A 23,317-nucleotide genomic window follows, 5' to 3' on the forward strand; every position below is an offset into this window, starting at 1 on the left:
ATATTATTTCTATTTCAGAAACGCTCACATGTCGCTGCTGGTGTAACAAAACCATATTTAACGTTTGTTTTCTCTAGAATACAACAGCGATAGGTGTCGGGTTGGAGTCCTATGAAGGAAAAAATTAATGTTTCGTCTCGTCATTTCAGTTTAAACATCTAGCTACTGCCGAGAAAATCCGATATGTCACACTTGATTGTGCTTCGATAACAATCCGATTAGGTTCTGGGTTAGAATCCCTGTCCAACACAAAGCTTTACCTCACGGCATTTCAAGTAAGTTACTTGTGAAGAAGCAATGTTTAACATCTCTCGTAGTTCGTTAACATCGACGACAGATACTGGGAAGGAATTCGCGTCCGTCAAAAAAGTTTACATTATGTAATTTAAAGTTCATATTTGCTAACTGATACTGTCTAAAAGCTAGGTACATCACTCTCTGTATGCCTAGTCACGAATAACTGTTAGTTTCCGTCAGTCACGAAATCTTAGTCTTCATGACCTGGGTTTGAATCCATACGCAGAACGAGACGGTTCGTCGTGTCATTTGAAGTTCATACATATTCTCAACTAGCTGCTCGTGAATAACTTAAATTTTTAATGTTATTTTGTGTTAAATAACAAGTACGGTATGTTACTTTGAAGAGGAAATCATGAATACGACGAACTTTCTACGTGCATTACCTATCTGAAGTAATAATGAGAGTGGTAACATTTCAGGTATATCATTTATTGCAATAAATGTGAGTTTGCATGCCTTAAGCACAGTCTTATCTGTGATAAGGTGTTCTCTGATATTTATATTATCGTGCTATTACTTTAAATCTAGAATTATTGCGATACAGAGCAGTGTTTTCTAGTGGTGACTTGTTGGAACCATTTTCGATAGTCAAACGACTGTACCTAGGAGCGATTAGAGGACCTGCTAGACAGCTGCGTTATGTGGGTTGCATGCGAATCAGGTGAAATGCACTTTAGGTCGTTCGGATACTTTTGAGCATGACTGTATATGAGCCAAGAGGGAACAATAAGAATTTAAGACTAAGAACGAGGTGCTGGTATTCAGACGTTTGTAAGACAAGGTTGTAGTCTTTCACCCCTACTGTTCAATCTACACGTCGAAGAAGTAATGAAGGAAATAAAAGCAGCGTTCAAAAGTGGAATTAAATTTCAATGTGAAAGGATGCCAGTCACTGATGGCGTTGCTATTAAAAGTGAAAGTGAAGAACTACAGAGTCCGTTAAACAGAATGAGCATGTTAATGAGTACAGAATATGGATTAAGAGTCAGTTGAAGAAAGGCGAAAATAATGAGAAGTAGCAGAAAAGAGAACAGCGAGACACTTAACATCACTACTGGACATCACGAAGAAGACGAAGTTAAGAAATTGTGCTACCTAGGTAACAAAATAATCCATGACGGACGCATCGAGGATATAAAAAGCAGAGAATATTCTACAGAGGTCGGCTAGTACCAAATAAAGGCCGTAATTTGAAGAAGAAACTTCTGACAATGTACGTTTGGAGTACATAATTGCCGGCCGGGGTGGCGGAGCGGTTCTAGGCGCTACACTCTGGAACAGTGTGCCCACTACGGTCGCAGGTTCGAATCCTGCCTCGGGCGTGGATGTGTGTGATAGGTTAGTTAGGTTTAAGTAGTTCCAAGTTCTAGGGTACTGATGACCTCAGAAGTTAAGTCCCATAGTGCTCAGAGCCATTTGAATCATTTGATATGAAAATCAATGTAGTACTGACAAAGACGGTGTTGGTATTCTAGAGAGGTCGAAGAGTACCAAATAAAGGCCTTAATCTCAGGAAGAAGCTTCTGACAATGTACGTTTGGAGCACACAATTGTTTGGTAGTGAAACATGACTATGGTGAAACCAGAACAGAAGAGAATCGAAGCATTTGAGATGTGGTACTACAGAAGGATGTTGAAAATTAGGTGGACTGGTAAGGTAAGGAATGAAGAGGAAACGAAGAGCGAACAGAATGATAGGACATGCGTGAAGATCAGGGATGGAAAAGACAGCACATGAAAAAAATTCGTGGCTGGCCGCAACAAACTTCGTAAGAGTGATGACTAAAAAGAAAGGGAGGGTGTGGGGATCCTTTTCATGGCTCACGTTCCTCTCTCCGTGAGTCATTTTCGTGGCAGATGGTCTGGTTGCAAGCACTGTCTCCTTGAGAACCGGCTTCCTACTCCATGTCGGCTTATTCTGCAGCACTGCTTAATGCAGCAAACTCACTGCGGCTATTCGCGCTCTTTCAATAATCGTGAAATTTGGAAAAATAAATAACCCCAATAACAAAGGATACCACGTGTGTGTCATTGCCATTATGGTCACAGAGCATCTGGACACATGTCTTGGTACCATTAACTAATTTTAATGTAAGACCAAAATTAGGTTTCCCGTCAAATCGGTACACAGAAATTTACTTTAGAACTGATTCAATACAATTCATACATACTGTAGCTCTCCTCACGCTTGTCTGTGTGTAACTATGTAATACTGGTACATTTCACGTTAAACGGCGCTCTGTACGGAGGCCGGTGGCAATTTCGGCAGGGTGGCTGCCGGCAGGTGCTGGTGAGCCGCGCCCCCCCAGGCCGCCCTGGGCTCCGTCCTGTCGGCGTTCTGCGTGATGTAGAGGGCCGCATTACCAGCCACACGTGCCGGCCCGGCGCCCGGCGCGCCGGCTGAGTTGCGTGCTCGGAGGCCGCGGCCGGCCTATTACGGCCACTGCTCCTGCAGGGCGCGCCGTTAACGCAAAAATATCGACGCCGCACTGCGCCGCTCCGAGCGTGTCCTAATTAGTACCCACCCTGGCGAATTAATGCCCTGCGAGTTGTATCTCACTCACTGAAAAGGTCGCGACACCCCTTTTCAACGACTTATAACACCCAAAGGCCACAATTCAGGGGGAAAAAGTCATTACATTACACGATATGAGCACTTGAAAATGTTTTGCGTCATACTGTGGACTAGCCGTTGTCCACGGCTCCACTCGCGTATCAGTATTTTTGTTGTGATGAGTGATGGTGACTAAGAAAGCTGCTGTATGTGCAATAACATCAGCTGCCCTCACACTTCTGCCTGTTCAGGTAAGCGTAGCTCGATATGTGCGCCCCGCTTTTCCCCCTCCCAAGGTAACCCAACACACAGTGTGAAGGGATGCACAGTGTCGCTCCTCAGCCGTGGTTACAGAGCAGTAGCATGAAGCACCTGTGCTTCATGCTATTGAAGTATCTATATTATACAATCTCTGCATTATGCAAAAAAATAGTGTGGAAGTATGGATTAAAGCCACTGCAGGCTGTATAAGGATTGTATTCATTATTTTGAATCGTAACACGTAGGAAATTTCAAATGGTAAAAGCATTTTCACAAATATGATAAAACTCAGAAATCAAATAGTAAATAACTTTTACAGAAAGCAAGTTTTCTATCCTAATGCGTATCATTTTCCACAAATCAATAACTGTATTGTGCTGTACATTATGCCGAGTTTACACCAATATTCAACAAAAGTAGTAGGAATAATCCACTAAAATACGGTCCCATATCATTAACATCGGCATGCAGTAGTGTTTGGAACATGTATTCGAACATTACGAATTATCTCGAATAGAAGGGTCAATCGACACAGTCACCACAGATTTAGAAAACATTATTGTTGTGAAACACAACTAACTCTTTACTTACACGAAATTTTTAGTTCTATCGACAACAAATTCATTCCTTACTTCTGGATTTTCCATACTTTTAAATTTCCAGAAGGCCTTTGACACTGTACGACACAAAACGCTTGTAGTGAAATAGCTTGCTTATGAAATATCGTCTCAGTTATGTGGCTGGATCCGTGATTTCCTGTCAGAGAGGCCACAGCTCATAGTAACTGATGGAAAGACATTCAATAAAGCACAAGTGCTTTCTGGCGTTCCCCTAGGTAGTGTTACAGACACTCTCCTGTTCCTTAGCTATATAAACGATTTAGGAGATAATCTCAGCAGCCGTCATAGTTTATTTGCAGATGACGCTGCCGTTTATCGTCTACTGAGGTCATCACAAGTTCAAAACGACCCTCAGAACAATTTACAAAAGATATCTGTATGGTGCGAAATTTGGCAATTAACCCTAAGTAATGAAACGTGTGAAGTCATCCACAAGAGCACTAAAAGGAATCCGTGAAACTGCGGTTACACGATAAGTCAGTCAAATCTAAAGGCAGTGATATCTAGGAATTGCAATTACGAAGAACCTAAACTGGAAATAACAGAGAGAAAATGTTGTGGGGAAGGCAAACCAAAGACTGAATTTTTTGGCAGAACTCTTAGACAATGTAACATCTACTCAAGACACTGCCTGCACTATGCTTTCCGTTCTCTTTTGGAGTACTGCTGTGCGGTCTGGGATGCTTAACAGATAGAATTGAAAGAGTACATCGAGAAAGTTGAAAGAACAGCAGCACGTTTTGTATTATCGTGAAATAGGGGAGAGAGTGTTACTGACATGATACAGGATTTTGAGTGGACATCATTAAAACTGTGGCGGAATCTTTTCACGAAATTTCAGTCCCCACCTTTCTCCGCTGAATGCGAAAATACTTTGCTCACGCCGACCTGCATAGGGAGAAACGATCATCATATTAAAATAAGGGAAATCAGAGCTCACACGGAAAGATACACATGTTCGTTTTTACGTGCACAGTTCGAGATTAGAATAATAGAGAATTATTGTGAAGGTGGTTCGATGAACCGTCTGCCAAGCGTTTAAGTGTGATTTGCAGAGTATCCATGTAGATGCAGATGTAGATGTAGATGTAGCCTTTGTTCTTCCGCATACTTCGGATTATCTCTATATCAAATTTCATCGAAATCGGTTCTGCTGGTTGGTCGTGAAATAGTAAAAGACACAGATATTTTCGCATTTATAATACTTGTGAAGACAAAACTTTTCAGTTTCCTATTTTCGTCATCCATTTATGATGAAATAAAAGCAAAATGCACGACGAAAACTGTAGTGAAGATACCTGTGAAAACCCCATGAAAGAGATTAACAAGTTCGAACAGACAAACAGGCAGATACGACGGTTTGGTATATGACTTTACATCAGGCTACCTTATTTTCTTTGCTCGGATATAGATTAAATACAGCCTATACGGTGCTCCAAGCTATGCTCAAGCTAATTGTGAGAACCCCACGAAAATTCCTCCAGTAGTTTTGGATATTAGCGTTTTCAAACAGGGTAACAGGCAGATACGTTATTTGTACAGTTATGTTATTAATGTAGATAAAAGGGTGTATCTGACGTCCAGGACGAAAGTCATTGTTTGCGAGCATATCAGTCACTTACCTTAGGAACCAAGATCTCTAAGTATGGTTGCACTGGAATCGGAGACTGCCAATAAGAATACCAGTTAAATGAGTACAATAGTCGGTTTGCAGCAGTGTAGATGGTGTACGAGTGTGACCAGTCAAGACCGTCCAACACTGAAGTAAGTCATGGTAGTGGAAGTGGTGCGCATATCACAGTCTAATGTACACAATCAGCGCAGTAAGCTGGGTGAACGTGGAAACGGAGCAGAATGGTGGACAGGAACTGTCGGTTTTAGACGTACTATTTGTGATTTTATAGCGAATGAAATTTCCGCTTTGTTGGTGTATAAACCTTGTCTACAAGGAATGGTGTACTCCTCGCAGCCAAGTAGCGCAGTGCAAGAGTAATCGTCGTACAAAAATTTCGAAATTAAATCCACACACTAGCTACTGCTGCCAGTGAATAGAGATAGATAGCAACCAGTTTTTTGGAGCATACATTGCGAATGGATGTGCAAGCAATGTATATCTGAAGTCATATTCGTCACAGAAGGCCACTGCTCACAGTTGCATAGAAAGTGGTACATCTGCATGGAGCCAAACAACTGTATAACTACACAGTAGCTGAATAGAGGTGTGAGTTTTGATACGACTAGTCGGCATATCATCTCATTTCAAATGATGCAACACGTCGAGTGCACTGGCGGACGAATGTAGCGTTTAACCCACAGTACGTGTAGACTGAGTTTTGGCCTGAGGTGGTTGTACGATATTTAGCGTAGCATGAGCTGCACACAGAACTTGTGATTTTCGTGAATATGAGCCGGGAATTTTCTTTCAAGAATCTCCGTCTCCAAATATTACACCACTTTCTACAGGGAAGTAACAGAAATCATTGGATACCTCCTATTATCTTTTCGGACCTCCTTTTGTCAGGCACTCGAAGTGGCATGCCGTCAACAAGTCGTTGGAAGTCCCTGCTGCCTCTATAGCAGTACATAATTGCAAAAGTGTTGACGGTGTAAGAACTGATCTCTCGATTATGTCCTATAAATTTTCGATACGATTCATTTCGGGTGATCTTTGTGGCCAGATCATTCGCACGAATTTCCCTGAATGCTCTTGAAAGCAATTGTGAACATTTCTGGCCCGGTGACATGGCGTATTGTCATTTACAAAAATATCAACGTTGTTTGCTGAAAATTGTCTCCAAGTAGCCAAAAATAAATATTTTCAGTCAGAGAAACCATTCAACAGCCAACATCGAATGAAATATTTCTTTATTTAAGACAACCGGTTTCAATAAACTTTGCTGTCATCTTCAGGTTGTAAGGTGTCACGCAAATCCAACACCTTCCATGAAAACCCTGACATGATATGCAAATCCAGCAGTATGTCACATAGCTCCGAATAAAATCGTGACATTAAATTAACCAAAGTAATACGATCAACGAGTGAGCAAATGGAATACCACAGACTAACACAGGAATGCCTAAATGCATGTCATACCTTCCCACCGTGAAACAGACACAGTTCCGAGGGGAGAAACGAGAAGCCGAGAGCAGAACCGTGTTAAGCTAGAAGACCCTACGATAAGGGACGGACACCCACATTGCCAGCCAACCGCCAGGACCACCCTCCAACCCAAGTTAAAAGATAGAGCCCTCCAGAAGAACAGTAGAGGTCTTACGAAAACACTAAAAGGACCATACCAGCTGCAAGTTTTAGCGTGAGAATTTTTCGCGTCTCTGTTACGTTGCAAACGTGGAAAACATTGCCCCACCACAAAAAGTATAACGTTTCTCATTGGATAGACAAAATTTTTGTAGGCGGAGCTTAAGGTTAACATTGAGAACCTGATTGGTCAGATGAAAACACAGTCAGATAGTTTTTTTTTTCAAGCAACTTCGGTAAATTGTAGTAAGGAGAAGTTAGGGGGAGTTGCTTCCGAGACAGCGAGCTGTATGGAGCTGCGCCACCTGTCGCCCCCTGACGCTGCCTAACCAACAAGGTAATGAACGCACACGATGCTGCACAACAGCGCATAAAGCTTCAGTCAGAACTGCAGAAGTCTCATCTGTTACACCCCCCTTTTACGTAATACTAGTTTCGATAGTCAATTAAATCTCATGGTGTTCACATTTGCTACTTGAAGTAAAAATCTGAAACGTGATGATTTTTCTGTTATATAATTATTGAGAAGCCACATCAGCCACTGTAATTTACAAGTTAGATAAGTAATTCAAGATAATTGAGGGTCACTGTAGACCATTTTGATAGTTTACACTTTGTGAAACTTAATTTAAACCTAGATTATAGATGTGATATGGCATAGGTCATCCTTCGATCTATTGTAGAACTTGGAAACCCATTCAGGGAATATCCGTTCACATTTTTGTTGAATACAGTGGGTTTTTATCATCCTCTATTAAAACATTTCCTTTTATCAATAGTGCAATTTATAAACAATGTTTTGTGAGATGAATAAAATTTCCAATGGTAAACTTAACTGCTTTTTTGACGTTATTTTACCAGCTAACTAAAAATAGGAAAGCCTTGAACCCCTTCCACTAAATTTAGTTAGTATTAAGATTCTTTTACAGGGAGTGCAGTGGAGCTGACGCTGAAATCATTAATGGTTATATCATCGCTAGTCTCACTGAAGTCTTCTGAACTCTGCATGTCATGTGTGGTCTGGCGTCTCCTTACCAGCAACAGGTCCTAGGTTCAAACTAGTAAAATCCCTAAAAAACACCCTCAGAACTTCGTTGCGCGAAAGTGGTAGGGAGACACAACTTAGAACAAACAGAAACCACGCAGAATGTTAGAAGGTCCTAAAACCTTTTTCTTGTAAATGATGTTTATTTTACGCTGAACCTCACGCACCATATCTCAAATAGATAAAAATGAGCACTTTGTAAGAGGTTTATCATCGCTGAAATATTTAAAAACATAAAGCACCTGGAGCAAAAGACCATGATAATATACATATTGCCTGCAGATGCTTGTTACATCAAACAAACATGATACACAGTAGTACATGTGTTTACATATTCTAAACAGTGCGAATCCACTGTTCAAATTTCAGTAGATTCGCTCTGTTCAGTATATGTTCAGTATATGTAAGAAGATGTGCTCTTGTGTACAAAGTTTGTATGATGTAACAAGCATTTGTCAGCACTGTGTATAAGAACATGGCCTTTCGCACAAGGTGCTTTATGTTTGTAAATATTTTAGCGATGACAGGTATTTTATAATGTGCTGATTTTTACCCTCTTGACATTTTGTGCGTGAGTTTCAAGTAAAATGAACGTATTTGGTACAACAAGATTTTAAGACCTGAAGGTGACAGCCAACTCTGTTGAAACCCGTTTTGTTAAATAAAGAAATGTTATGTGTGATCTTGGTTGTTGAGCGATATTTTACAATTAAAACAGACCGACCCACAATACTTCCAAAATGAGAAAATTCAATAATTTACAGTGAATTGTCGGTTCAGTGGGACTGGGATGACCCAGCCTCTTCCATGTAAACAGAGTCAACACCATTATGGAGCCACCACCAGCTACCACGGTGCCTTGCTGACAACCGGGGTCCATGGCTTCATGGGTTCTTCACCACACTCGAACCCTACCATCAGTCCTGACCAAGTGAAATTGGGACTCCTCTGATCACGCCACTGTTTTTCTTTCATCTAGGGACCAACCGATATAGTCACGAGCCGAGAAGAGCCGCCGCATGTGATGTAGTGCTGTTAGCAAAGGCAAAGTATACATCCGTAATAAGTCCCACATTGATTTTTGGAGTTATTTCATGTAGTGTTGCTTGTCTGTTAGCACTGAAAACTCTACGATAACGAGGCTGCTCTCGGTCGTTAAGTGAATGCCTTCAGCCGCAACGTTGTTCCTGGGGAGAGGTAATGCCTGAAATTTGGTATTCTTTGCACCCTCTTGACACTGTCGATCATGGAAAATTGATTTCCCTATCGATTTCCGAAAGGGGAATTTCCCACGCTTCTAGCTCCAACTACATTCTACGTTCAAAGCCTGTGAATTCCACTTGTGTGGCTATAATTTCATAGTAAACCATGTTACATGAGTTCAAATGGCAGCTCCGCTAATGCATTTCCCTTTTACACCCTGTGTACGCGATACGACCGCCATCTGCATCTGTGTATATCACTCTCCCCTGACATTTGTTACGTCAGTGTACATCTTTCTGATTAGTATTTTTCCACACTCTCGCCTTCCATGATGAGTAGAACCGTGTTCACGAGGATGTACGCATACTTTCCTGGTTTGAAGAACACACGGGCACATTACCGCATCTCGGCTGGCCCGCTAATATTCTCGATGTAATTTCAGAGAATAAGTCTGGGACTGTTTGGTAGCAGTCGGCGTCCCTGAAGTTTAGTATCCCTACGGGTGCTAATCACTCATGAATGACTTCCCCTGCATTTGGTTTACCCGTGGACTCTTACTGTCTAGGAACTGTGGCTATTACCAAAGTTGGCTACGGTGCTGCACATCACCAGTGTGTCATGTCTCCTCCGACGGACAAACTTACTGTCCGGGAATCTACGTACTCATAAAATGAATCAATCATACTAATGTATTCGCCAACATTATCATCTACATTCAAAAAAGTGCAATTCTGACAAACGTCATGAGCTAACTTTATTAATGAAGATTTTTCGGGAAAAAATAACTTTGTTGTATGGCACGGACGCTTGTGATTCATGGACTTTTTAGGATTCTCTAGAAGCTGAGGAATTCCAAAAAGACTACAAATTCCAAATCAGGGGTCTCCAGCAGATATCGGAAATCAGTCACTTACAGCTCACACCCACATCTTCATATGTCAGACAGTCAGATCTGTAGCAAAGGTTGTATATCGACAGAGTATCAACCAATACTCCGACATAAAAACAAAATGGCTCTGAGCACTATGGGATTTAACTTCTGAGGTCATCAGTCCTGTAGAACTTAGAACTACGTAAACCTAACTAACCTAAGGACATCACACACATCCATGCCGATGCAGGATTCTAACCTGCGACCGTATCGGTCGCGCGGTTCCAGACTGAAGCGCCTGAAACCGCTCGGCCACTCCGGCGGGCACTCCGACATAGCTTGTGCTATCTGTTGTCGTCCAGGAGAACATCAGTAATGATAAACATAGGTAAGATACGACTAACGGACCACAGGAAAAGTCTAACTGTGTGAGTCTGTCGTGTAGAGCTTCTGAGGGGAAGTTGGTAAGGCGTTAATTGTACCGAGGGTCTCAGTTTGGAACCATACTTTGCCAGTTTTTATACTGTAGCACAGGTAAGAATGTTAAATGAGACAACATGTTCATGAAATGTAAAAAGGCTGTTCTGAGTTTATAGCGATGTTCTAATACGAGTCTGTTTCCGTTTCGTTTATTTGAAAGTAGCAAACCTATATAGGTCACTTGTAGTTTCTCAGAATAAACCAAAGAATCAGAACACAACAATAAAGAAACAAATGCGTCACACATTCGGAAGTATTAATAGTAATAGTAATACTAATAATAATAATAAGCGGAATAATTGACTCCTAGATGTGATCATCGTCGTATATTTATAAACTCCAAATAGTCCGTTTGCGTGTCAGGAAGATGCTGTAACACATAACAGTTCCCCACTTGCTACAGCACGAAATCTGATAGGACCAGGGCTCATATCGGGAGCCTTGGTTTACCGACGCAAAGCTCTACCTTCTTTCCCACGGCAACTAGACACGACAGACGCTTTCAGATTTGCTTCTCATGTGCTCCGTGGGCCATTTGGTATTTATTACTTACCGTTTACGCACGTTCTTCTGGACGGCAATGCGTAGCTAAAACAATATTTGGGTTTTTTGATTGTTAATCTATCGACATCTACGTTTTGTACCAATCTGACTGACTGAAATGTGGAGGCTTGGATGTCAGCCACAAAGTTCCGCAACCGGAATGGCGTGTGCGGGCGGGTGTAGCTTTGCATTGTGCGCATTTCACATGTTTACAGCTCTTACCATTAACGTCGCTTACAAAGTAGAAATCATTTCAAAACTGTTTTGTCCAATCCAATATTCATAGTTTGACCTTTATGCAAAATTTCCTTCCGATCGTGCAGTTCCATTAGACAAAAGTAGTCAACAACCATTGATTCTTGTCCGCAGCTCGTGGTTTAGTGGCTAGCGTTGCTGCCTCGGGATCACGGGGTACCTGGCTCGATTCCCAGCTGGGTTGGGAGTTTTCTCTGCTCGGGTACTGGGTGTTGGTGGTGTCCCCATCATTTCATCATTATCATCATCATTCGTGTAAGTGACTAGATTTAACTGTGAAAAAAAAATTGGTGTGTGTGAAAACAGGGCTTCGTACGGACACTGATGACCGCACAGTTGAGCGCCCGATAAACCAAACATCATCATCAACCATTGATTCTCACTTGTTTTCCTTTTAAGGGGAGCCGGAGGTGGTCAAATCCAAATAATTACGATTTTTTTTTTTGCTACCGAAAATTAATTGGAACATTCCTCTTTAATGTAAACTTTGAATTATTGTTCTACTCGCCCTAGAAGTGGAGTTATTACCATTTTCCCCCCACGCCTGCAGAGGAAATGGGCGGCCGCTGAATGCATCTAACACCCTCTCGTGACTGCTTGGGATTTTCTCGGCCTGTTACGCATACAGCGCCTTATGTTACGCATACAGCGAGTGTGCAAGGGTTGGCTACATTGTTTTCTGTGACAAATGAAGCGCGAAGAGCGCGGAACATCGTCTCTTTGCTGTTTACCATTTCGAATTAGTTCAATGTTAAGCCTGTTGTTGGTAGTATTATACTTCTTGTGCAAAGCGTTGTTCTGGTTACAATGCTACGTTTTAGTAACCATGTGTATAAGAAGAAGAAGAATAGGGAAAAGAAAATTAACACTAATACCAAGTTGTGATATTACAATTACTGAAACAGTGCGTTCTTCTGCTAAGCAACACATGGCCGGCCATAGCCCTGTGACATCTTCTAGCAAGAAGCTGACTGGTGGAAGTTACAGATTTCGTGAATATGATAGTGACAGTGATGATATTAACGAAGTACTGAATATTGGATTATTATCTTCCGTGCTGAAAGAAAGTGTTCTGTGCAAAATGTGTTCAAGTGTAGGAGTGGGACTAGAGATAACAAAGCACTTTGGTTTAGGTTGAGATAAAGATAATCTGTGCATGTTGCAAGTATCAAGTGACTTTCTACAATTCACATGCCAATCACTTTGGTGAAAATGGACGATCTAGAGTGTTTGATGTGAATGTTCGACTTGTGTATGGTCTTCGATCCATTGGAAAAGGGTCTGCTGCTGGTAAACTGTTTTGTGGTATTATGAACTTGCCATCGCCTCCAAGCAAATTTGGGTACTACTGTGAACTGGTAGGATCCTCTGTTGAAGATGTGGCTTTGAAAACCATGAAGGAAGCAGTGGAGGAATCTGTAGAAATGAACGGTGGTTCTAGGGATTTGGTAGTGGCATTAGATGGTTCCTGGCAAAGGGGGGGTCATAAATACCTGAATGGGGTTGTAACTGCTACTTGTGCTGATAGTGCAAAAGTGATAGATGTTGCAATATTATGAAAACATTGTAGGTGCATAAATAAAATCAAAGGAGAGCACAGTGGAACCTGTGAGGCAAATTTTAGTGGATCAAGTGGAGCTATGGAAGTGGATGGAGTGAAACAAATTTTTGAACGTTACGTAAAAATACTACCTTGGGTATGGTGACTCCAAAGGTTTCAAGATTATAGAGGAACTGAAACCATATGGAAATGAATTTGTAGCTGAAAAGTTGGAATGCATTGGGCATGTGCAAAAGCGTATGGGTGCACCGCTTCGAAGGCTCAAACAAACTTTGAGTTCAAGTAAGCTCAGTGATGGAAAGACAATAGGAGGGAGCGGCAGGCTTACTGATGAGGTGATTGAACGTCTACAGATATACTATGGGTATGCTATAAGGCAAAATACAAGTAATGTTAGTGACATGCGAAAATCAGTGTGGGCATTGTTCCTTCATACTGCCTCTTCCAATGAATACCCTCAACACAGCCTGTGCCCAAGGGATTCCTGGTGAAAATATAATGCAAAAAAGGACTATGATCACAAAAATAGTTTGCCAGCAGCTGTGATAAATGCAATAAAACCAATTTTTCATGACTTAGCACAGCCAGAATTATTACACATATGTCTACACGGAAAGACGCAGAATCCTAATGAGAGCGTAAACAATTTGATTTGGAAAGTGATTCCTAAAAGGGTGTTTGTAAGCATAAAAACACCGCACTTTGACATTTATGATGCAATAGCAACCTACAACCAAGGGAACAGTGTGAAGTGTGAAGTTCTGAAGGCATTAGGATTTACAGCTGGGTTGGACACTGTACGAGCACTAAGGAATATTCACAGAGAAAGGATAAGAGGAGCAGAAAGAAGAGAAAGGCATATGAAGTATGATGGAACAACAGGCCAGAAAAGAAGACAGAAGGGGTAGCTTTTGGAGGATGAAGAAGAAGACCCTGATAATCCATCCTATAGTGCAGGAATGTATTGAGAAACTTTGATAGCCATTTCCCGTAAATTAGAATTTTTCGAATATAAGGAACATTTTCTCAAAATCCACTCAAGCTAGAGAGATGAAATTTTTATACAGCACTCCTAGTGGTCCAACTTACATTGTAACACAGCCATTTGGCAATATGTTCAATAGTTTCATTTCAGTTTAATTATAAAGCAATTACTTGTAAAAAAATTTGGGTCATTAATAAAAAAATAATTGGAAGGAAACTAGAAAGATACTCCAAAATCCCTCTGTCATAACTGCAATACTAAACCACTCTATATGTAAAAAAAAATTAAAATTTTTCTATTTGGTAGTTTATTCGTAAATGTTCCTCAAACTTAGTGATTTTAACATGGGCAGCATAGGCAAATTACGATTTTATCTAGACATCTTAACGCTATGATATTTTCAGTATAGTGGAGCATAACAAAAATATTTTTAAATCAGGTTTGAGATGTAAGTGTGATTTTACAAATGCGATACGTAATTTTTGTAAGAAGTTTCAAAATTAATCAAAAAATCTTGAAATGATTTAAAATTTTTCTGCACTCCAGTTTCAGTAGATGTGCAGGACTTTGCCGAACGACTTTTGGAAACTTGGACATTGTCATTTTCGTGTATTCTGAGAGAAATATAAAGAAGTTTCAAAAATAAAGGTCTTGTAAAGTTCAGTTGTTTATTGTAGTTAAACTAACATTTCTATCTGCTTCCACCATCAAAATCAACCTCTATTGTAATGTGATCATCTTTGCGTTCTTTCTACTGACAAAGAAGTATCCCTCTCCTAGATCAATCTACTTTCCCCGCTGATCACTTCGGAAGCATAGCCTATTTGGGTTAGTCTGACCTCGTCCAACAGCTGCAGACCTCTCACAGTACTTGCATCAGTATCTTCACCAAAGCAATTTCAGTACACTAATCTCTACCCGTTCACAACCAATAAATCCAATAGTAGCTCTCTCTCCATTCAATGTTTTCACATCAACGAAGACGTTTATCTTTAATGTTTAATTCAAGTTTGGTTTTCTGAATGGTTCACTAGCCTATATTAATCCAATACGTTGGTACTTACTGAGGGGCCCTTGTCTTAGCTAATCACGAGAAACAAGTTTGAATGAACCAGTAATATACAGTGGGATTGGATGATTGTGTAGAAATACTGTAACATTAGTTTCGGGTTTCCTATATTTTCATCACGTTTGTGGTTCTGTAGGACAAACATTGTGGCATTGGTTGTCACCCGTTGACTGTCTGCTAAAGAATGCTCCCCAGAGAGTCTTTCTCGTATCATGCAGAAGTGCGATATTATATCTCATTCCTACCGTAAAGTATCTTTGGTGGCCATCTGCAACGGTACAGATCTTACAGCGGACCTCCGCCCATCAGACAAATTGCAGATTAAATTTTTTTCGGCAATTCACTGTCTGAACTTCAACAACACATTCAGTTTTGCAAATTGCATGTTCCCCATAAGTACTGCAACTATAATAGACCTCTGAGCTTTACTATAACTATCCGCTAGAAACTCTGTTGATCTCTCTCTTTTCAAGTTATGTTTAAACGTTTTACAGCAACTCCAGCCACCATGTTCACATTACTGTAGCAAGTTCTGTTTCTTTTTCTTCCATTATCAATTATCGTAGTGCTATGAAAGTACGTCCTAATGCATATCATTTCCAGTATTGCTGCTTGTGACTGCTGCAAAAGCAATTTCCGAGGTATGCTCTCTTCTCTTACGTGTGCTATCAAAAGTGACGGAATATTGATAATGTTTTCATTTTCTTATACCTCTTCTTTCACAGTAGCTTTCACTGAAGATGTTGCAAGATAGTCAACTGATTCAGCTATAAGCGTCGTTATGTTGTTTCGTAGGATGTGGTAGAATGACCCCTTCTTTAATGGTTTGCACTGAATAAAAAAGTTTGACAAACAGCTAGCCCACCCACATTTCTGATGCAAATACTGGAGGTCAAAACGGATTTGCTATTATAAACCGTACACACGATACTGTTATTAGCAGCATTTCCACTTGACAATACCTTCATTTGCTTTTGATGCACCACAATGTAAACCACAAGGAATTACTTCTGCAAGAACGCCATTAAAATTGATAAGTCATACATTAAACAGGTGAACCAAGACCAACATTTTTTGTTGTTCACTAAAATGTATTAATATATTTCGGTTCTAAAGGCATTAGTAGTTGAGCTATTTTCGAATACTGTCATTGTGACAGTCAGTTCAGTTGAAATGTTTGATTATTTTCAAACATTTGTAATTATGATTAGTTTTCTTTGGTTCAAATGGCTCTGAGCACTATGGGACTCAACTGCTGTGGCCATCAGTCCCCTAGAACTTAGAACTACTTAAACCTAACTAACCTAAGGACATCACACACATCCATGCCCGACGCAGGATTCGAACCTGCGACCGTAGCAGTCGCACGGTTCCGGACAGCGCGTCTAGAACCGCGAGACCACCGCGGCCGGCTTAATTTTCTTTCAAATGGATCTGACACTGGTAGGTATTTTTTTCACCTTCAGAGATAAGTTGTGCCGCGTGGTCGATACCTCGCGCCTGGTGCGTTGTACACTGTCTTTGCTCATGAGAGTATCTTTGATTGGCGGACTCTGGGCAGTAGAGACAGGATCCGGAGAGGGAGGGGGCCCGGAGAGTTGAAACTGAGCGGTCGTCGTGAGCAGATGTGCAAGAGCCAATGTACTTGTTTCTTCTGAGCTGCGTGCCAGTATTTTCCGCGCTATCATTGTTCTAATGGAGTGCGGCGAGCCGGCCTAGTGAGCCTTGCTGGAGTGGGTGTTGACGCGCCGTGCTTGCCGGTGCTACAGCTGTCCCGGGCTGCGTCACACCTGCGTTTTCCCTGGGTTCCCTACTCGGGAATGCAGCCCCAAGATTGCCGCTACTTACTCCACGGCAAGCATCGTTTGTGAGAGTTCCCGAAAAATTCGTCTCTGTCGTTGGTAGCTTGTGGTGTTGGAGCAGCATGGTACATGCCTCCCCCGCGTCGTTTGAAATTGGTAGTAATACGGCAGCAGGGTGATGGAGTGGTTCTCGCACTAAACGAAGCACACACACGTGCTTATGTTTCTCCCGTAGAGCAAATGATGGCCTATTCGAGTTTGTTGCTCTTACGAAAACTACGGGCGTCCTGTTTTACGTTAGGATTTAATGACTGTGGCCTGTATTTTGATTTTAAGCACTAGCGGGCTGGACTCTGCTGGAAGGGAATCCTACACTATAACTCTGTAGGATTAAGAAGAAGGTCTGCTCTGTCTTGTGGCTGCCCCCAAATTTGTACTCAGTAGCATAACCTGTCTTTTAAGATATTCACCCATCTTGCAGAACGCTAGCATAGTATGTCTTTTAAAATCCCGCAACCACCTTGCTGAACAGTTAGTGGTAGATTCTGTTTGATGCTCCAAAGGCCTTAACATCTGCTACGTAGCTGGTTGAATTGTTGAAGCATCTGTTTCCTGAAGATATCTGAAGTGCCGACAATTTGTCTAGACTACATGATTAGCCAAGAACGGTTCACATAGAGACAGTTAAGTTGCTTGGTGGCTTGTGGATGCTATTTTCTCAAACCATCTTTGGTGGTTTTAGTACTTTCTGTGTTTAGTGTTTTAATAATTTCTGAATTCGACTGTGCCCGCATTAGTATTTGCCTTATAAATGGTATATTTGGGGTTGGTCAGAGGTTATGTCCTTACAGCTTGTGGAATTATTTTCTGAGGCCTACTTTTACATCTCTTAATTCTGAGGTGCCTGCATTTATATTTGCATTGAGTGTGGTGCCGTTGAGGCGAGACAAACGTTTGCGGATTATCCTTGCATAGTCTAAGAAAGCTTTGCTACGGGTGTTGTAGTTCCAGCACTTCTTTCCATGCTCGTTGGAGTCGAGGACTGGTGCGAGAGATGTGAGTCTACCGTGCCTCCTGCGGCCTTGCATCACAATCAGACATCGATCTGACCAATTTAAGTTCATACGTGGTCGATATACTTTCTTCTGTGACACGAAAATCTTGAAACTCGGTTATAGATTAATGTGAGCCTCGAGTAAAATTTTACTCCTAAAATCTAGGTGGTTCTAATGAAAATACATCTACACTTGGGGTTAATTATTGTTATTATTATTCTGAAGAAAAGAAATCTATGCTTGGACCTTGTAACATGTTAATAAAAAGGTCTGAAGTTCAGTAAATTAGTTATAATGACTGCTAAGTAACAAGCGATGTTCAACAAATGTCCCAGTTCTTCCTCTAGAGCCTGATTGTTGGTGTCTTTTATCGTGGTATTTGACCTTGTTTACCGTATCGAGAGGGTTACTAACAGAAAACACACACTCACACTAAGAAATTACTGCAAAATTTAGTATTAAATGGACATTCTTCATAGGGATGCGTGCGGAACCAATACCATTTCTGGCGAGAGTGCCGACATCATATACTTCGTAAATACCGAATTTTCTTTATGAAACGAATAGAACAGAATTTACTTTACTGTATGGTGCTTGCCATGTCTGTTCATCGTGTTTTCGCCAGGTACTCAAAAAAGTTTTAAGAGTAGTTTTTTGGAATTTGGTCTGTAACACTATCTACGACAACCAAAGAAATTATATCGTGCCTGTAGCACAAATCGACACAATAAATGTGTAATAATAAAACTGACTTGGTATTTATTAATCATTAATATCAATAACAGATGTGACCTCATCATGATCAAGTGACCATTTACACATATGTTTCTGCAGAGATGTAGTCACCACTAGTTACTGTTTCAGTATGTTTGTCTGACAGAATATGGCGAGAGACGGAAACGAGAGCTGAAATAAAATATCTCGCTGAAATAGTAATATTTCGTGGTAGCTCCAATGCATTAAGTTTCAAAAGACCATCTATGATAACTTACAGAAAACTGTATGTATTGAGTCTATATCGAAGTACATACATTTATGCATGGAACGGTATTGAACACACTTTTTGATAGAACAGGCTTTCACTTTTCTCTTACGATTGCAAACGGCAATTCTGTGCCAGTTTAAAAATCTCTCTTATGTGTGCAAGTCTGTATGGTTTACAGTCGAAACCTACATTATAGTAATTTTGGAGCAAGTGTCGTGGTCTAAAGGAAAATAATTTCGTTTAGTTTTTCGTCAGTAAGCACCAATCGCACTTAGATTAATACTTATGTACATCAGAGATGTAAGTCACTCTCTTGTATTTACTAATAGATTTATAGCATCTGTAGCACGGTCCTGAACATTTTGGTACGTTCCCTCAAAGTGATATCAGAGAACTCCAAAGCATTTCAGCAACTAACGATACTATAGTTTTAGAACGAGCTATATCGCAGGTGTGAAACAACTTTCTGCAGCAGAGACTTCCGCCCAATCAAGTACTGACCATTTTATGGATTCATTATTTTTATTGTCAATGCACATCTCGCACGACACCTACAAACATTATACGAGTATTTCACTGGCACTGTATAGCTACATATAAAAGGCATCTCAATTAACTGCTGCTTCTTTGCATAAGCACATATCTGTTTCCAGAATGAACTTCTATTTATTACAGTCAGTTAAACGTGAAACGTTAGTACATAATACCAATTTCACGGTGAAGTGAACAGCAAGAAGGGAACTGCACATTACACGTCGTGGATCGTTCGCATACGTGAGCGATCGCCACGCGCTTCCCCCTGGGACTGGAGACAACTCCTGCTGCGGGACGTGCCATTAACGCGAAAATATTGACGCAGCGGGGCGCCGGATGCACCACGCCGTAATTACTTATCCCACGACCCGGATAGCACGCTCTTCCTGGATATTATCGATATACTCGTAAATTTTTAAGGGTATTTAGCGAGTAGCGGCTATAATGCTGAGGGATAAATAGTCTTAATCCTGCGTAAGTTACAAAATTTATGTGACAGAAGCTCTCCTAGTAATCGTAAGATAAGGCGACTGGCCGTGTTGCTGATGAATAAATGAAGTCATAAGGGAGCATTATTACTCTCTACACCCGATGCTAAGCGGACATTTTAAGTACATTGTACTATATTTAGTACAGACCACAAGTCATGTTTTTCTAGTGGCGTTCATAGTACTAACTGCTGTAATGTATATTTTCGTTGAATTCTGACTCTGTATTAATGTAGCTGTTTCAAAAAAAAAAAAAAAATTCGTTCAAATGGCTCTGAGCACTAGGAGGCTTAACATCTACGGTCATCAGTCCCCTAGAACTTAGAACTACTTAAACCTAACGACATCACACAACACCCAGTCATCACGAGGCAGAGAAAATCCCTGACCCCGTGTGCGGGAAGCGAGAACGCTACCGCACGACCAAGAGCTGCGGACGAAGCTCATTCATTCACTATTTTAAAATACTTAACGTCCGTGGTCACTGATGTTTTGGCTTGAATTCCGCAACAGAACTTTGTACCCCTTTTTGGTTTGTCATAGCAATGGCCCATTATGGGATGTAGTGGACGTTGTTTGGACATGAATTGTTCATCAAAAATCACTATTAATTTTAGAGTACATCTTTACTTTTGAAGCAAATTTTTCATAGCACCAGAGCACTCATCCCTAAACTTCGCCGGAATCACGTTGGACTACGTATGTGTTTCCTTCCACCAACGCTACTTCAGCAAACTTCTAGCAATTATCTATCGATGGGAGAAAAGAGAGCAAAGGTTAATATTGCTTCCCAAAACATCTAAGGGCAAAGAGGTTTTGGATGAGTTTGAGGGACAGACCGACGTGATGCGTCGTTAAGACACTGACACAGTTTCGGAAGGAGATAATTAATATCGCCATTTTCCCATAAATATTTCTGCCTACATGTCTTCCTTCAATCGTTGGAGACACATACCACAATAGTCACTTAATTGAGCTATGATCAGTTCCGTCTTATACCACCAGCTGAGCTGGGCTCTGTGTCTTAGGATGTAGCTTTCAAAAAATGTTAAACTCTGTCTTTGCCCATTCTCTTCTTCCTTATGTAGTGCTAGGCAAGATAACTTTCAGTTAAGCTGATAAACGAGAATTTAATTGGAAAGATATCTAGTTTGAAAATTGCCAGTTACGACGAACAAGCCACTTCAAACTTTTCTATTGTATTTCGCGTATCTCGCGAGCCATTAATTGCAGATACTTTGCAGAGATGTTCCTGTAACCTACTACAGGCAACACAGTCTTTGAGGCTGTGTGATATCTGGTGGAAGCATTGGTTTTGCTTTTCCCAACGTATTGACCACTCAGTGCTTAGGCGGTCCCCGAGCACGCAGGTAGTAGCTCTTTGAAGAACTCACTGTTCCTGCTACACCGGGGTGTTCAAACAGGTCACTGGTGTTACGGGCGGTTGCCGTGAGATTCCAGTTCTGGTGAGATTGTTCTATTTATGTAATTACTAGAAGTTACTGTAGATATGTGAGAACTTTCCATTAAATTATTCGTGAGATGTATGCATCTCACTGGTAAATTCCTCGCCTATTCATGCTGCTAAATTTGTTGGGAATCGTGCAAGTGGATATGAATTCTGCGTGTTGTTGCTAGCGGTTTGCCTCATTGTGAAGTAAATACGAACCTAGATACACAATCGAACTTTTATGAGTTAATCAGAAACAGTATGCAGTTAGTTCACTCACTACTTCGTTCAGTTTAGTTTAGCCTATGATTTACCTTGTTGTGTATAGAACTGAGTTAATGTGACACTGGTATGTCCGATTTGTCTTTCACGTGTCTTTGTAATGCCAAGTGGCCATGTGTTATTACGTTCATTCAATTTTGATCCAGTTATATCATTTAAATTCAAACATAATTTCTTATTAAACTTTCCTCATCATCTATTCGGTATTTAACTGAAAGGTGGTACAACCTTTCGTCTGCCACTATTTCATAATTGCATGTCACATAGCGGCCGACCGCGGTGGCCGAGCGGTTCTAGGCGCTTCAGTCCAGAATCGCGTGACTGCTACAGTCGCAGGTTCGAATCGTGCCTCCGGCATGGATGTGTGTGATGTGCTTAGGTTGGTTATGTTTAAGTAGTTCTAAGTTCTATGGGATTGATGACCTCAGATGTTAAGTCCCATAGTGCTCAGAGCCATTTGTCTAGAGAAAGCTGTGTTACATTGTAAATGAAATTGTAAACAGAATGACCGTTTGGAGGGGTTTGCTGTCGAGCCAGTCCTGCTTTAGAGATAAGCCTTCCAGACATAAACGAGTAGACTATTAACCATCCTAAACACCGTTGTTAATGAAAAGCCGATCATAGCTCACTTGACTTTGTCATGTACACTTAAACAGTTGTTTTAGTAATCTTTAATTATTTGGGCATGTGAGTATTTGAAACTGTGTGTGTGTGCGTGTGTGTGTGTGTGTATTAAGCATACCTCGCACTGGTGAGAAACATTTGACACCTGAGCAAATGTGCTTGAATCTGTGTTAGCCCCTGTGTGCAGTGGCTTATGCAAAACAAAATAAATTTTGCTGAAAATCTGACACCTCCATTAATATTCTTGTATTAATGACTGAGTTACCGAGATAAAAATCTTTTAAGAAGCGCCAGCCTATTACAAAGAGGCTATCCTCCAACATCCAAGCTGCCCTTTTTTGCCTTTTCCGTAATTTTCCAAGTTTTTGTTAGGTTGATTCCTTGTCTGTCGGTCTGTTTGGTATATGTTTTGCAAACTGATTTTATATTAATTTCCCAGTTAGGTAGAGACTTAGCTCAGATTTGGAGGACAACGTAATATTAACTCGCTTTCTCATCATTGTGTTCGGTAGAGGTGTGAGTTGATATGAAAAAATTTGCTAACGCGTGACATCTCCGCAGTCCTGCTGGACCAACAAGATGTGCAGGTAGTGTCAGGATGCATTGCAGGCGCTATTCGAGTGGACGGGAATGACTGAGTACAGAGAGGGAGGAAGAGGCGATGGCTGGCGCTTTCTGGTTTGTCTGTTCAGCATAAATTTTACAATAACTTTAAACTAGCTTCATGAAACTATCAACATAACTAAGTACTGGATGACAAGGGAATATAAAATTGCTTTTTTGTCTGGTGGATGTCGGAGGACATTTTGGATACCACTGCCATTTCTCCGACTTCCTGCTTCAGTTGTGAATTGTTCGCGGGAAGAAAATTTACTGGCCAGCCTCCATGCGAGTTAGAATGTCTCTAATTTTTACTGTGGCGATCTTTTCACGAGATGTGTATAACAGAGATGCGATATGTTGGTTGAGTCAGGTGAAGGGGAACTGAAAGAAACCTGAAATTTGCCACATGTAAATTTGGAAATTAATGGTAAGGACTAGGAACGAAACTGCTGAGGTCATCGGTCCCTAGGCTTACACACTAATTAAAC

The sequence above is a fragment of the Schistocerca nitens genome, chromosome 2 (genome assembly GCF_023898315.1).
Source record: "Schistocerca nitens isolate TAMUIC-IGC-003100 chromosome 2, iqSchNite1.1, whole genome shotgun sequence".
NCBI classification, from domain to species: domain Eukaryota; kingdom Metazoa; phylum Arthropoda; class Insecta; order Orthoptera; family Acrididae; genus Schistocerca; species Schistocerca nitens.